The 17065-nt window shown below is 41.3% G+C and overlaps 2 long non-coding RNA genes across 4 annotated transcripts in view; both read left to right on the top strand.

Moving 5' to 3' along the window:
• LOC309389992 overlaps window positions 1–17065 on the top strand; it is a 944060-nt gene that overhangs the window by 99534 nt on the left and 827461 nt on the right. The window lies entirely within an intron of this gene.
• Window positions 13992–17065, top strand: part of LOC309388716 — a 48237-nt gene continuing 45163 nt past the window's right edge. Inside the window, exon 1 of the long non-coding RNA XR_014174830.1 lies at window positions 13992–14155. This is a non-coding gene — a long non-coding RNA (uncharacterized lncRNA). The remainder of the gene's footprint in view (window positions 14156–17065) is intronic.

Below are 17065 nucleotides of genomic sequence, written 5' to 3'. Positions count from 1 at the left end.
CTTTGCAATTTGCAGGCTCAACCATGTGATTTGGCATTTTAAGTTCCTAGAATCCATTTCGGCTTCCTACTTCATTTCAGGATCAAGTTTTTTTTTTCTCTTCACTGAACCTTATCATTCTACTTTTTGTGAAATTTGTGTGGAGAGAGGTTTTTTAAACTGAACAATGCAGGAAAGCTTCTTTTGGCTTCTATGGGCATGCAACCTATAATCTTTGGTTTCATTTAGCTTTTTACTGCAGATTGCCTTTTTTCTTGGTCTTTGGTGATAACAGTCATTTTGTTCATAGGCATAACTTGCTACAGATTTTGTGCAAACTGGCACCCTTTGACTTCCTTTATTCATGACCGACTCATTAGAATCCACTAGTTGTTTTGCTTGGAAGTAAAACACCTTGATTTACTATTGAATAAAGCCCTTGATCCCATCACCAGCCAGGAAACCTAAAAGGAGTCTCTCTGCTGGCAACAATCCTAAGCAGGCAAGCCAGTCTCTCCAATTTCTCCGAATGTATGTAAATGTATGCTAATTGAAATGAGTTATTTGGCAGGCCGCAGGAATACCAGTTTAGCGGCAAATGAGCGAGGAATCCTCAGAGAATACAAACTAGGATAAAACCATGCAATTGCCTCCTTTTATTTATTTATTTGTTGTCAGCTTGATGTGGCCACTTGCTCATTTATCAGGATTGCGACTGTGATTCATGACCTTGTTTCCCAACCTCATAATCTACTGGCATGACAGACGGCAAGCCACTTCAGTCTCCGTCACGATGAAACAGCCCTTCGTGCATCAGGGATGGAGAAAAAGAACAGGTTCATTGCACACAATTATCCTCTCAAGCAGGGAGTAACTACATGACTATATATTACTTCATCGCATATAAGAGGATTTTTTTGGGTGGGCGGGCATATGCTTTCATCCATTCTTAACCCCTGGCAATTGCCTGGACAAGTCCCTGCAGTTTTCTTGGCAAGATTTCAGAAGTGGTTTGCCATTGCTTACTTCCTAGAGCTCAGAAAGAGTGACTGGCTCCTGACCGCTGATGGTCAAATATGGCTTTTTCAGGCTCATGCCTCAATGTTCATATTTTCCAAAGAGACAAACCGAGACAGGAAGATCATTTTATTACAATTTATCAGAATACTGAGACAAAAGGGATTCCTCATTCAAAGAGAGAACCCCAATCTTTAGCTTGCATGCCCATTCATTGTTAACATAACAAAGAAATTTGAAAGAGGAAAGTTGATTGGACAGGATAATAGCATACATGTTTATTAAAATGAGGTCTGAAGGGGAATAAGTTGTAAGGAAAAAGGTTGTTTAGGGTTCGCAAGAGATAAGCCAGACCCCAATTTGTACTAACGAACTTTTCTTATCAGGAACTAGTCTCCAGCTTGTTTATTAGTTTAGGAATGTTAAAAGCTAATAAATCTTGAATATCACTTTAAAAGAAAGAATATAAATCAGATTAAAATACAAAGTAACTATATTAGTTAACAAATAACAAAACTCATGCTATTTGCCCCTCACCACACAGGTGGCTTTTTGTCTAAGGTGGAACTAGAACTCACTGGTTCATGGTTTCTGGCCAGGTGTCTTAACGGCTACACCAAATTGCTTTAATATAACAGACATAAGATTGCTATATTGAAACACTGACAACATCTATAGTATAGCTTCCCAAATAGTGGGGGAAAAGTTGAACCCAAAATTTAGAAAAGTAATTTATTTAACTGAAGCTTGCAGCGGTGTTAGGATCAAAATCTTTTCTTTGTTCCACACTAGAGGGTTATTATTATTAACTAGGGTTATGGCTGAGAACTGAGACTTATTTCTGAACATTTTCTCCTTCTGGTTCATTTTGCTAAAATATATATTCCTGATAGAGTGATTATTTGCCTTTAATGATAGGGTGGTTGGTTGGGTTAGATTTTTATCAGAAGATGATCCATTTTCTTAGAGTTTGCATGAAGAAGGGTGTGGAATATTTGCTAATTGGGAAATTAAAAATATTATTGAAGTGTGAGTTGACCTCTTGACAACAGTGATCTTGAACAGCCTTTCTATCCACTGATCCTGGATGACTCCTTGTTTTACTCAAGACCTCTGGCAGATGAAGCATGAGAAAGCGATGCCAAGAACATCAGTGGAGAAAGACAAAAAATGACTAGGAGCACTTTTAGGCCTACTCTGGGATTGTAAGAGGGACGTGAAGCTTTTTACTTTTCCTTTCTTGTTACTTAGGTGGGTTGTTATTCAGCATCGGTATTTCGGGTTGCAAACTCTGTTTTGGGGAACAGTAATCATCAAGAGCTTTCACGTGGTTGCTGGGATTGTGAGTGCAACATTTTGCCATTAGCACGGCCCAGATTTGCTTGAATCTTGATTCTGCATGGGCTCCTACTTGAACAGCAGCTAGAGATTGTTGTTGGAGAGGTTTTGTCTAGTTTTGATTGATCCATCAGTTGTAACCCTTTCGGCAGGGTGAAGACCATACTACAGTAATTCACATACTCATCACCCACTGTTTTGACAGCTGTGATTTATTCTACTGGTTTTAAAGACCACTTGGAAGTGTTGTGCAGCCTGCACTGGTTGCCATTATGCTTCTGGATGCAATTGAAAGTACTGGCACTGACCTTTCATGGCTTAGTGCCACATTTTCTATAGGACCATACAAAACAGCCTCCCAAAAGATGACAGGTTCACTTCTATTTTGACTGGCAACTATTCAAAACTGAGCTTTCCAGAAAGAGCTGGGCTTTGACTCACCGCTAAATATATACACATGGCTCTTTTCTGTTTATACATTTTTATATTCCAGGTTTTTCCCCCTTATTTTGATTGTGGATGTTTCTGAATATATTTTTATGTTTATGTTTTATGTTTATGTTTATCTTTATGAATCACCAGGTATCCTTTAGCATTACCATGGGGTAACATGTTTTTGATAAATAAATGAGCTATCATAATTATTGAAATAGGAAGCAGGTAGGGTGTGTGTGAAGGGAAACATTTCAGTCACTTCAGCTATAAATCTAGAACTGCAGAAGTTCATAGTATAATATCTGTTGCACTCTTCAACCTGTCATATATTTAGCTTTATTCTTTAGCAAGGGGAAATGACTGAAGATGAAACTCCAAATCTAAGGTCATTTGCTGGAGACATCTAACTACATTAAAGTCAGCTGGAGAGAGCATATGCATGGATTTATACTTAGGTCTGTATGACCCTTGAAGAATCCTTTTAGAATCCTGGTCTTTGGGATGCTTAGATGAGTCGGAATGGCCTGTGCAGTTGGTTTTCATTGGTTTTCTCATTTTATGGAGTGTAAATTATGTTCAACTCATTTCTGCATCAGTTGCTTCATTTAACCACCCTTGGTATCCATGGGAGTAGAAAAGTGAAATGTAAATTGAATGCATTAAAATGTTAACTAATCTAGGGACTTCTGGGGAAGAAGTGACAAAATGATGATCGTTGCACTAAGAGCAGAGTTGACAACTGTGGCTGAATGAAGAGCCAATGAGTAGACCAGTTCTTTGAATTTCTCTCTGGACATGGAGGAGACTTGAGTTTGTTCACAAATACTCCATACAATAGTTCTTTGAGGTGTGTGGCAGGATTAGAGCTCTGGAAGATGAGGGAATGGCTAGCTTGCTCAAACCATGGTTGGTGCCTTTAAAAGAACACTGGGTTTGCATACTTCCTTTTCTAATTAATTTCAGAAAATGCTTGCTAACTGTTTCTTAGCTATTAGGAACCTTTTGACTGACATGTCTGAAATTGCATATGAGTTTCCTTCAACTCTTAGTGATAAAAATTTAAATATTAGATTAAGGACTTAATTGGAGGAGGGGAATAAACTGCAAAAGGATAATTAAAACTTTGGTTTTAGAATGTTACAAATTAATAAACATTCAGATGAATTTGAAATATGATTTTGGAATTGCTTGTAAAAATCCTTCGCATGGGAAAATGCTTTTGTTATGATAGAACAGGGCTTTGACGGTTGGACACCAGAGGAAACTAGAAGGAATAGAGATTACTAGAAGGAATTAAAGAAGAAGAGCCCTTAAAGTCATTTTACAAATAGAGAATGAAGGAAAGTATTTTAACATTACACATATTAAAGAATATTTTTGAATACTGGACTCCGAAGTTAATTTTAAGACTCTGCCCCTTTAAATTGTGTTTAAAAGTCTATATGGAAAAAGAACAAGCTTTTCTTGACAAGATTGAAAGTGATCTGAAAATGAATTTAAAAATGATAGCAGAAGTCATTCAAAAATGACCCAGAAAAAAGATGTTACAGTGAACATACAAAAGAAACCAGCTTAGTTGATTAATAATTAGATTAATTATTAGAATTAATATGCAAATAGCAAGCCAGAAGTGTTACCTGGGTAATTTTCCTAAATTGGGTTTTAAAAACAGCTTTGTTAAACCTTTGAAGAATTTTGTGAGAAGGGACAAAGAAAACATGAAAAGAAATTAGATTTTAGGACATAATTTGAATGGATCAAAGATCAATATTTTCAAAAGTAATGGGAAGAAATATAAAATTGATTTATTTGATCAAGGCTAAAAGAGATATGTTGCTGTCTCTGGTAACCCTTAATGGACTTTTGCTGACAAGGACTGAATGATGAGGGTTTATGGTTTGTTTATAGATAAGAAATGGGATATAGGAATCATAGATCACTTGTTTTATTTTAACAAAAGGTGATAGGTTACTAAAATTATTTATATTTATTGTGGTGAAGAAAATCTCATTACTTTATATATTTATTTTTGTTCTAACTATATTATTTTTCATTTGTTTTGTACATTTTTCTTCTCTGCACTATTTTTCTTTTTATTCTTTTCTTTTTAGTTTGCATTTGTTTTTATTGTTACAACTATAATTTTAATAAAATTATTATTAAATATAAGGAAAATAATCTTCTGTCTGCAAAAGGCCTTGTGAATTTCCTTCCAAGTTATACAGTCCATATGACTTTTGGGAATATTCTTTCTTGTAGGTTACATTTTTGTGTTTCTCTAAAGATATACATTTTCTGTATTGTTGTTAGATAGGCTATAATGTTTCCCAAAATGCACATATGCAATCTATGTTTGTTTTGGGTTCCCTTGATTATTTGTATAGAAGTTCTGATGGGATGAATTCTAATGGTTGTGTGTGTCCAACGTCTTTGCCATTTCTTCATTATTTCCCTTGTGTCAGGTTTCTTCTCTAAGATGTGTTTGCACATTCCTTATTCTTTATCTAATCAGCATATGTATTTAAAAACCCTTTATTCTGTAGGGGGAAGGCTTCAAGATAAGTTAATAAAAATAACTAATAATATTAGAGACAGAGATACAAAGATAATATTGTAATTTTAAAGACATGATATTAAAGGAAAAAGAATTGGGAGGAAGACAGTAAAAAAAACCAGGCATAAATATAATAAATAATAAATTAATAAATTTAAATTTATTAGCCGCTCCCTTTCCAGACAGGACTCGGGGCGGCGTACAATGGAGCATATAAGACATATACAACACATAAACATACATATATACAGGACATACATGCACGGAGGAGGTAACAAATTACATCACATTGGACAATTAAAAGTCACCATTAAAATACCCCAATTGTAAAACACAATTTAAATTTAAAATTTTAAAATTTAAAAGAATTGTCAGGAGGAGTAAGAAAAATTTACGGTTGAGCCAGGCCAGATAATTGAAAGAGGTGGGTCTTCAGCTGTACACGGAAGGAGCGGAGATCGGAAGTAGTCCTGATGTCACGGGGGAGGTCATTCCACAGGGCTGGGCCCATCACAAAGAAGGCTCTGCTCCTGGGTGTCGCCCCCCGACACTGTTTGGCGGACGGCACCCGAAGAAGTCCCTCTCTGTGTGAGCGGATTGGTCGTAGGGATGTATGGGGCAGGATGCGATCCTGCATGTAACTAGGCCCTGTGCCATGAAGCGCTTTAAAGATCATAATCAAAACCTTGAAATGCACTCGGTAGACTACAGGAAGCCAGTGCAGCTCGCGCAGGAGAGGTGTTACAGGGGAGTATCTAGTCCTCCCCATAATCACCCGCGCGGCCGCGTTCTGGACCAACTGCAGTCTCCGAGTGCATCTCAAGGGAAGCCCCATGTAGAGAGCATTGCAGTAGTCCAGGCGAGACGTCACTAGCGCATGGGTGACTGTGCGTAGGGCATCCCGGTCCAATAAGGGGCGCAATTGGCGCATCAGGCGAACCTGATGGAACGCCCCCCTTGCCACTGCTGTTACATGGTCATCCATGGACAGCCGGGCATCTAGGAGGATGCCCAAATTGCGCACCTGTTCCATGGGGGCCAGTTGCACGCCCCCGATGGCCAGAGATGGAAGCAACTGGTTGAACCGGGAGGCCGGAAGCCACAGCCACTCCGTCTTGGAAGGGTTGAGTTTTAGTCGGTTGTCATCCATCCAGACCCGTACGGCCTCCAAACACCGGGACATCATTTCGACGGCCTCATTGGGGTGGTTCGGGGTGGAAATGTATAGCTGAGTATCATCAGCATACAGATGATATCCCACCCCAAAGCCACGGATGATCTCGCCCAGCGGTTTCATGTATGTGTTGAACAGGAGAGGCGAGAGCACCGACCCCTGAGGCACCCCACATGTGAGTGACCTCCGGGTCGATCTCTGCTCCCCTGCCAACACACGTTGCGTCCGGTGAGAGAGGTAGGAGCCAAACCACTGTAGAACGGTGCCCCTGACTCCCAGCCCCTCCAGCCGGTGCAACAGGATACCATGGTCGATGGTATCGAATGCCGCCGAGAGATCTAATAGGACCAGGATAGAGGAACAGCCCCTATCTCTGGCCCTCCAGAGATCATCGACCAATGCGACCAAGGCCGTCTCCGTGCTGTGCCCGGGTCGGAAGCCGGACTGGCGCGGGTCTAGATAATCATTCTCCTCCAGGTGACGTGGGAACTGTTGTGCTACCACACTCTCTACAACCTTCGCTAAAAAAGGAAGGTTGGAGACTGGACGATAATTGACTAGGTCCATTGGGTCCAGGGAAGGCTTCTTGAGCAGGGGCCTCACCACCGCCTCTTTCAAGGCGGTCGGTAGGAGCCCCTCACCCAACGAAGCGTTCACTAGGCCCAGGAGCCAGTCGCGTGTAACCTCCCAGGATGCCAGTACAAGCCAGGAGGGACACGGGTCCAATAAACATGTGGTAGGTCGCAGACGTCCACGCAACCTGTCCAAATCCTCGATGGCAACCGAGTCAAATATTTAGTTCTTACTGGTAAAGTTTAATTGGGAAGAAAATGAGAAATAAGTTCTTTCTTTTATTTCATTGCCTAATATAAGTTGCTATATTGGACTAACATTGTTGGACTTCCTTTTGATTCTTCCCTGAGGGTTGACTCAAAATTGTGCTGTTCATCTTTCCATTCTAGACCAGTCTTGGCAGTGGTGAAATCTAATTTTTTCCCCACCAGTTCACCAACCCTTTCTTTATGGTGGATAATACTAAATCTTTCCATCTTTGTGCATATAATAATCTTGCTGCAGTAATCATATATTGAAATGATCCATGATTCTTTTTCTAATTGTTTATCCATCAACCTTACCAAGAAAAGTTCTGACTTCAATTGAATATTATAAGTTTAAAATGTTGATAATAGATTCAATATCATAACTTGCATGAATAGTTTTCTTAGAATATAAGGATTACCTCAAGCTCCTGGAAGCTATCAATAATCCTGTTATTGATCCTTGTGTGTTTTTTGTGTTCCTTCTTCCAAACTGTCTGAGATATAGATTTTCTCAGTTCAACATTGACAATGCTGAAACGGCAGATGTTAAATCATTGATTTTTGCAAAATCTTCATTCAGAATGCAACTGAAGTGTTATTGACTGTAAAATGAATTGTTCATGTTGAAATAAGCTTTCTCTACATATGGATTGATCTTTAAGGTAACAGTTTTTATTTCTTGCTTCATAACATGGAGTTTAATAATGCTTGTGATTCAGTGGTGGGTTGCAGGTGGTACGCCCCGGTACAGGTGTACCGGAGCCAGCCCGGAACAACGGATACCGTTCTGGTACGTTGCTCCGGAGGATCCACCCACCCGCGTGAGCTCCTTACCTGTCTTTTAAGGCTTCTGTGCTTCCGCTCATGTGCATGGCGCACAACACCTGCGCAACACTCCTCTGAGCAGCTGGAGTATCATGGAGGCTTGCGGAAGCCTTGCTGACAGGTAGGACGCATGCACGTGCACCGCGCACATGCTGCACATGTGCATGTGGGTGATGCCGGGGCCATTCCAACCGTATGGGTTGGAATGGAATCCGGAACCCACCACTGTTGTGACTAGATTCACACATCTCACTACGATACAATGTGGGCTTGTTTCCAATCCACTCACAGTGGTATGCATGGGTTATTGTAGTTTATTCAACTGTAGCTTGTCCGTATGGTGGGTGACTCATGCCTGTTTCAGGGGTGGGTTGCTGCTGGTTTTACTACAGGTTTGCAACCTGCAAGCATGTGTACTGTTCAATGTAAATTGTTCTTCATGCATGCGCAGAACAATTTACAGTGAACTATGCACGCGGAGTCACCAAAATCCAAAATGCCGGCAGCCCAATAGCAGCGAGGGAACCAGTTCGGGGGCGTGGCAGGCCTGGGTCGCTGCCGGTTCTGCAACCCAGGCCTGAATTCCACATTCAGCCGAACCAGGAGCAACCCACCTCTGGCCTGTTTCCTTAAGTTATATGTGATATGATTTAATATGACTTAGTACAATAACTTAGATGAGCCCTATTATTGTCCATAGGCCTTGATGATTAACTGTGTGTGTTAAGTGAACTTGGAAATCATTTGCTCCAAAAGCAAACTTACTGAAAATGTAACACAGACACAAGACATAGTAAAAGCCTCTGAAAAGTGAAGGTTATTGCCATGTTTAAATCCTGTTTTTTTAATGATGAATTTCTGTTTTAATTTCAGAAGGCAGGTAGCTATTTGTATAACTGAATGTAAACCCTCCATCTCTGTAACATGCTGTCGTGTTAGTGACAAGAGATCTCATCGAATTACCTCCTTCAATGTTTGTTTTGTTTTTGTTTGTTTTTATTGGATTTATATGCCGCCCTTCTCCCAAAGGACTCAGGGCTGCGTACAACATTAAAAAACACACATCCCGAAAAGTTAAAAAAGAAATTAAATATATATCCAAAAAACAAACAAAAACAAATCGAATTTATAGAACAATACATAAAAAATGAGTTAAAATTAACAGGCCAGGCTGGCTTGCTGGAAAAGCCAACTTTTTAGGGCGCGTCGGAAGGACCGGAGGTCAGGGATTATGCGAAGCTCCGGGGCAGCTCATTCCAGAGGGAAGGCGCTCCCACAGAGAAGGCTCTCCCCCTGGGGGTCACCAGCCGACATTGTCTGGCCGACAGCACCCTGAGGAGGCCAACTCTGTGGGATCGTCCTGGACGGTGGGAGGCTACTGGTGGCAGTAGGTGGTCTCGCAGGTACCCTGGGCCTAAGCCATGGAGCACTTTAAAGGTCATAATTAATACCTTAAATCACACCCGGAAAACAACCGGCAACCAGTGCAGGCCGCCTAAAAGGGGTGTAACATGGGAGCACCTAGGTACCCCCATGACAACCCGTGCGGCCGCATTCTGGACCAGCTGAAGCCTCCGGGTGCTCTTCAAGGGCAGCCCCATGTAGAGAGCATTGCAGTAGTCCAGGTGAGAAAGGACGAGGGCATGAGTGACTGTGCACAGAGCATCCTGATCCAGGAAGGGGAGCAACTGACATACCAGGCGAACCTGGTAAAAGGCCCCCTTGGTCAAAAATGTTAGCTTTATACCTGTCATAGATAAAGTATGTTTATTCCCACCTACCCCTATATATTCACACATGTAATTCTCCTCATTGATTCTAAAGAGAAAGTAAGAGCTTCAACAGATTACATCAAAAGTCTGTTTAATTTAGCATTTGGACAATCTGTTGCTGCTAGAGACCTATCTGTGCTACAATATTTCTGGCATGATGTAACTGTTAGTTGGCTGTTGGTTTCCTGTAGCTCAACTCCTTTCTGATCTGGTTATGCCAGGGTAGAAGAATAACCTTTCACTAGTGAATCTTGTTGGAAATCCCCACATCAATACAATAGGGCCACTGTGCTGTCTTGGATGTTTCTAGGAGGATCAATTCATTGCACATGATTCTCTTTTCCAAAAATTGCAATTATGACACATCCATAGTGAGGTCAAATAGTGAAGTTAAGGCCTAGATTCCAGAATGCTGCCGTCTTTGATGTCTATGGAGATTCTCAACCATACAGGTTGTCAGGCCTAAAAGCCAACTTTTGCATTGGGCCTTCAGGTCTGCCACATTCAATGCTGTGGAAAAATGGGAGGTTGGATTATATGGACTATGAGAGAGATATAGTCATAATAACATTCCTTTCTCAGAGAGTCAAGGACATCTTGCCCTGCACCTGGAGTGGTGTTGACTGGGAGGCATCTCCAGTTGGAACGGTTTCTGATTGGGCCATGTGATAGATATGTGGACACTGGGCAGAGGCTTGGACTTTCATTTGGGTGAGGAAAACCTGGAAGCTTTCAGATTCGGGTTTTCCCAGATGTGTCAATATGATATCTCTAATAAAATGGAACTTTGAGAACTTCAAGCCTCGGAGTTTTCTTTTGTTGGGGGTGTTACTTGGAACCCTGACACAGGCCATGGTGGCCCCAATGGTGTTTTTTCCAAAAGGCAACTGGACTTTCTTGTTTTTGTTTTGCTTTTCATTCAAGAAGTGTCTTCTAACTGAAGGAAGTCTTGGTTCTTCTAATCAAGAAACTCCAGTTGCCTTCTGCCTTTGATTTTTAATATGGACCAGTACTTAGCAAAATAGTATCAACATGACATCTACAGCCATAATTGTTTAATATGACACTAAGATCTCTCCTGAAAATTTTGTTGGCACAATGGGATATTCTTCAACTGTGGTTTGGTTCTCATTGTCTGGTTAGAATGTCTTGTCTGTGTTAGTGCAAGATTTGGGACCTTTTTATTGAAAAAGGAATAGTGTTAAATCTGGTACTGATGAATTTGGGAGACTCCAGCATAGCACCTGCCATGGCTCTAAATTTATAGAATTGAGATGAGTTAATAGCTAAAAATGTGTGAGGCTTGCCCAGATACCATCTACTAACTCATTTGTGGTACAACTCAATTTTTCTTCTTCTTCTTCTCTAAATCAATTTGCAGATCAGTCTGATGCTGGACACACATTACGGGGAGAAATGAGTTGGGTGTCATTCACACTGTTTGGCATGTGGCACTGCTTCTTTGTTGTGAAGAGAGAAAGGAAGACAAAGGAGAGTGCAGGCAACATCCTCTCCCCTGCCCCCAAAGTGTTACTTGTTGACTGAAGTGAAGAAGAGGACAGTGATGTAGTTTGTTGTTCCTTTGCTCATAGAGTCTGCTAGTGGTGGAAATCCCCAACCCTGTATTTTCAAAATGTCAATTAATGTAGATTGTGGAGCAAGTCATTAATAAGTGGTGAGAAATTCATAATGAGCTCATCCGCACTAAATGAGCATTACCGTGTGAATGGCTTTCTTATAGAAGACTTCGTATGTACCCAATGCTGGAAGTTTTCTCTAACAAAATCTTGTAATTTCCTTTCTCCCTTTCTTTAAGTGCAGGTAGTAACTTGTTTGTTACTTATGTCTAGCAGATAGGTTGATAAGTAATAGTAATATACTAATCCTGAGCATATATAGGTGAAACTATTCCCCATTTAATATGCTAGAATTTGCTTTGGAATAAACCTGTTTATATTTGCACCATTCCATTCTTTTAATTATGAGCCAGATTCAGGTATTGGTATCAAAAGGAATGTGATTGGCTAGCTCCTTCTCCTTATCAAAGTTTCTCAGCTGTCACCTGGTTGGTTCACTTTAAAGGAAAGGCCTTCTCCAGGCATCAGATTTTCTTTATGGAATGCAGAACTCTGATTGGGCTAGACTAAATTAGTCAAATGCCAGATGGGGAGTGAGGCTGGGATTTTTATTCCTGATTATTGGGGAGAGATGTACTATAATGTTTAAATGCTTTATTTTTTTATTAATTTTACTGTATTCCAATAGTTAGATAAGGAGTTAATATACAAATATTAATATGTGCCAGGTGCAAGGAACTATAAGGACTCTGTGAACTGATCAAATAGTTTATTATTGCTTGCCCATTTACAAGAATCTTACCCGATTGTTCTTTTTTCTTGGGAAGAGACAGATATTCAGGGGTATTAAGGAGGGTCTGGCATCTGTCACTTCCTCTCCTGGGGGGATTCTAAGCTCACCAGTCTCTTCACTTCACCCCCTATTTTAACTGCAGATCTCACCATATATGATGTTTGTGATGTTCTATGAGCTTGATTATTTTCTTGCATGTGTTTCTTTATTAAGGTAAATAACATCAGTGTGAGGGAAAGTGGAGTTGCTTGTAGTTGTCAACTCTGAAGTGAACCTGACTGATGCCATTTTTTGCTACATCATAGTCGCCATGAACTCTGAGCAGGTCAAGGGAGGGGGGAAGTAGATAGATCAGCAAACAGTCAAAACAAAAAGTTTTCTTGTGGGAACCAAGGTAATCCCAACAGGTGGCAGTTGAAGGAGGAGAGGAGTGACCAAGCAGCCTGCCAGCTACTTTCATTGGACAATGTGACTGGTGACATTTGGGAAGGGAAATATTTTCTCTTTTAATTAGGGAAAAACCCACGGGAACTTTTAGAGTTGGTTTTCACTAGCTGTGCCAATACAATTTATCCAACAAACATGTTCTTTGAGGAATCTACCTCTCTTGGAGTTCTGATTTTGGCAGATGCGTTACTTGAAACACTGACAGTAGTTTATCTATTGTAGTTTGCCCTGTCAGTCTTAGTGGGAGTCTGGTTTCTTCATTGATGATAAGTTAACTGGGGTATTGCTTCTTTCTTGACTTGCTTATCTGGTGCTGCTTTCTGCTTAACTGGGTACTGGCTGCAGGGTGGATGCGCTCTGAGCCAGATAAGTTCAAATACGTGCACGGTTTAAAACTAAGAAAAAAGATTATTCATAAGTAAGACATAAAGAAGAAAAGTCAAGAGGCTTTAGTAGTTTGGCACAGGTGGAGTACAAGGAGCTGGACATTTCGGAAAAGCACCTTGGGGATAATCTGCATAATCGAGAATCTCCAAAGACAAGGAGCTGAACATTTTAACTGGGAGAATATGTATTGCTTGGGAGAAGATCGTGGCTGATGAAGTTGAGGAAGAAGAAGAGAAACAGACAAGATTTGCCTAGACAAACAAGGAGGAAGTCAAAGAAGGATCAAGCAACCATATAAATTTGTTAAGTAAATAAATGACATGCGACAAACTGCTGCATGAGATTTTTGGAAGCCAGCTGGGCTCCTAAGGGGAAGTCAAAGAGTTGACTTGTTGAAATACATACTGTGTTTTCATGCTCCTTTAAAGATATTTTCCAGCTCTTGGGTGGAAGAGAAGGCGTTATCCCTATTGAGATTTCCACTGAGTTCAACAGTTGCTACTATTTATTCTTGTATATATCTAATTCTGTGTGGGTGTCTAGCTGTATGGCTCTTGGTTCTGAAGGCAAGTAATAAAGAATGTTGCCTCTTTGTAACTGGTGGTTTATTTATTTTATTGGAGCTGTGGAGGAAGATTATATATTAAATCCAGCTCTGCCTTTTCCAGTGTAGTCACTATGTGGAATGACTCAGATTCACTTCAAGGAAGTGCTTAGAGCTATTAGAGATGACCTGCTTTGCTTTGTTGAAGTGAGGGAGCCACTTGATTTGACTCAGTCAAGTGATTTGGGTGGCCTTAAGCCTCTTCAACCCGCTGCTTGAAAAAAGTTCCTCTCAGCGTTTCCACCCTGGACTCGCTGGGTGATTTTGGGACTGCGCGTTGCAAGAAAACCTTGAGGTGGCTGCCTTCAGCTCAAACTGCAGGATGAACTTTGTTTAAAATGGCCAGTCTGGAAATTCTTTGGATATTGATGTAAGTCAGAGAAAGCTTTCCATGGATCATGGGTGCCAGAGGAAGCCACATAGGAGTTGAAGGTGAGTGGACCAGGCAGTGCTGTGACATGCTTTCTCAGACTACATTTGGGAGTGCTGAAGAGGCTTCAGATTGACTACCTCTGATGAATGCAGCAGGACCCCCCAAAACCAGTTATTGCAGGCTCTTCAACTTTGGAGATGCCTCAGTCTATGTTGTAGGAGAAGGATCTTTTCATGGTCTTTGTCAAAACAGACTCCTTTTAGTTGCCTTACATTGAGATGCGTAAGCAGGGTGAAGTCAAGAGAGGCTCCAATATAGTTCTTAGAAAATTCCTCAAAGCAAATGGTTCCTTTGACCCTTCCTACTTTGCCCTAGTTTTTCCTTGTCTTCTTTATGAGTTATGCTGTTGTTAATTTGCTTCCAGATGCTATTTAAGCTGCTGGCTGTTACCTTTAAAGCTCTACAGAGACATTATGTCTCTCGTAACCTCTGCCTGGTTAACTTGATCTTGTAAGATTGGCATGCTCCAGGCTCCTTCAAATATTTTTGGGTGACTTTGAGTCATTTTTTTTACTTCCTGGCATCTCTCTGTAGCTCTTTCCCTAGTTTTCTTAGAGAGGTTTTCTGGAAGCGTTTTGCTCATTGCCTCTCTCTTAAGGCAGAGAGAAAGTGACTGTTCAAAATTAGCCTGTTGGCTTTGCGTCTAAGGCAGGTCTAGTGCTCAAAGTTGTTTGGTTTTTAGCCTGGCACCTTAACCACCTCCCCAAATTGGTTCTGTAGTGCCATTCCCCAGGTCCATGAAAGGGTGCTTCTCTGAAGCATCTCTTAAATAAGGTTTCCTCTGAAATCCAGGTGGCTCGTGCTCTAGTGTTGTTAGAAGAACCATAAAGCTCTGGTTCTTCACCTTGGTCTTTGCTGGGAGTGGGTGAGACCCTCACATCATCATGCTTGCCATCATTTTTCTTTAGTGTTTTGTATTTTACTACAATACTTTCTTTTATTGTTGTGAGCCACCTAACGTTGCTTAGAATCAGGCAGCATACAAACTTAATACATTATGGTTGGTTGCGGAAACCGGAAGAGCAGCTCTCTGGCGCGCGCACACACGAGAGCACCAGAAACTGGAAGAGCAGCTCCCCGGCATCCATGTGCACACTGGGAAGCTGAACTTCTGGTTTCTGGCACACACATGTGTGCCAGCCACCTGGTCTTCCAGTTTCTGGCACGCACGCACATGTGAAGACCAGCTGGCTGGTGCACATGTGTGTCAGAACCTGGAAGAGCAATGGGTGATGGCTGGCATGCCCAGAGACATGGCTCTGTGTGCCACTTCCGACACACATGCCATAGGTTCACAATCACAGTCCTATCTCTTCTTAAAAACTTCCAGTGTTGGGGCATTCACAACTTCTGGAGGCAAGTTGTTCCACTGATTAATTGTTCTAATGTCAGGAAATGTCTCAGTTCTAGAGTAAAGCAATTAAAGGAATGTAATGCAATTTAATGTCCATTGTTTCAATACACACATACCTGGGTGGCCAAACATGAATAAAAACACTGCAGGTAGACAACCCAGGAATGGTTTTGAATGGCTCACACAGATCTTTTTCTTTTACATAAAAAACAATATAAGCTTATTGAAAGGCTTGGTTCAGTGGTCTTTGCAGAAACAATGTAGTGTTTTGGATGGCAGACTCTGTCCAGAAGACTATTTGCAGCTGTTGATATTTCTCTGCAATGGAGAGCAAATGACTCCGTTTTTCTTGCCCTTTCAAGTGGGGACTGTGGCAGTGATGCTTCCAAGCAACCATTAATCAAGAATCTTCTCCTGCGTTATCATAAGGGCAGGTTGGTGGGATAAAACACATCTTAATAATTGACATGTCAGGGTGGCACGATGGAGAATCAAACTGAAAATGACCTTCAACTGGGTAGCCAAGCCTTATCCAACAAAAATTAATTGTGGCAAACAAATGATGGATTGAGGATGAAAATCCCTGGGTGTTCTCCTCCCAAGTAAAACCCATTGGCTTATTTTGAAGCTTACAAGAGTTGGTTTCAGTTTGACTTTTTCTAATGAACCTAATGGAACACAAAGTGTTCCATTAGAATGCTCCCTGAGTGTGGCACAGACAATGTATACAGGGCTGATAGGGGTGGGTATATTCAGATGATGCTACTGGCACTCAAAATGGGGGAGAAATTCTCATTCTAACGCAGCTGCCCTGAGGACACATGCAGTTCCAAAATACCCATTTCACAGAATGCTTTCTGCCATGCCTTCTGCCCTTCCCAAGGATGCCTTCAAGTGCTTTTGGCTTGTTTTTATGTTTTTTCTGGACTCACTTCTGTAGAACTGGCTACAGCCCCAGTATTGATTGGTTTAAAAAGAAGAAGAAGGTTTCTGGGCTTCTGTGGTAAAACGTTTAGAAATACAGATGATATGGGAGATTGGTGGTTTGCAACATGCCAGCTTCCTGCATGCGACTCTATTTGCATAACATTTATTTAGGCAAACTGGCTTGCTTTTGTGGGAAAACGTGCTTTTTGATCAATTATATAATTGAAAATGTGTATCTGTGCAGGAGGCTTGATGCTGCTGCAGTTGAACTGATATAGAGATTTCATTTCATATGGTTTTCCCAGTTGCAATGTATGGCTGTGAAGGCTGGACCATAAGAAAGGCTGAGCTCCAAAGAAGTGAGGCCTTTGAACTATGGTGCTGGAGAAGACTCCTGTGAGTCCCTTGGACTGCAAGGCGATCAAAGCGGTCAGTCCTAGAGGAGATCAACCCTGACTGCTCTTTAGAAGGCTGGATCCTGAAGATGAAACTCAAATTCTTTGGCCACTTAATGAGAAGGAAGGACTCACTGGAGAAGAGCCTAATGCTGGGAAAGATTGAGGGCAAAAGAAGAGGGGGACGACAGAGAATGAGGTGGCTGGATGGAGTCACTGAAACAGTCGGTGTG

This window comes from Natrix helvetica, assembly GCF_964273705.1.
Source record: "Natrix helvetica genome assembly, chromosome: 3".
Taxonomy (NCBI): Eukaryota; Metazoa; Chordata; class Lepidosauria; order Squamata; family Natricidae; genus Natrix; species Natrix helvetica.
The sequence above is the reverse complement of the archived record's forward strand: the minus strand, read 5'-3'. Positions and strand labels throughout refer to the sequence as shown.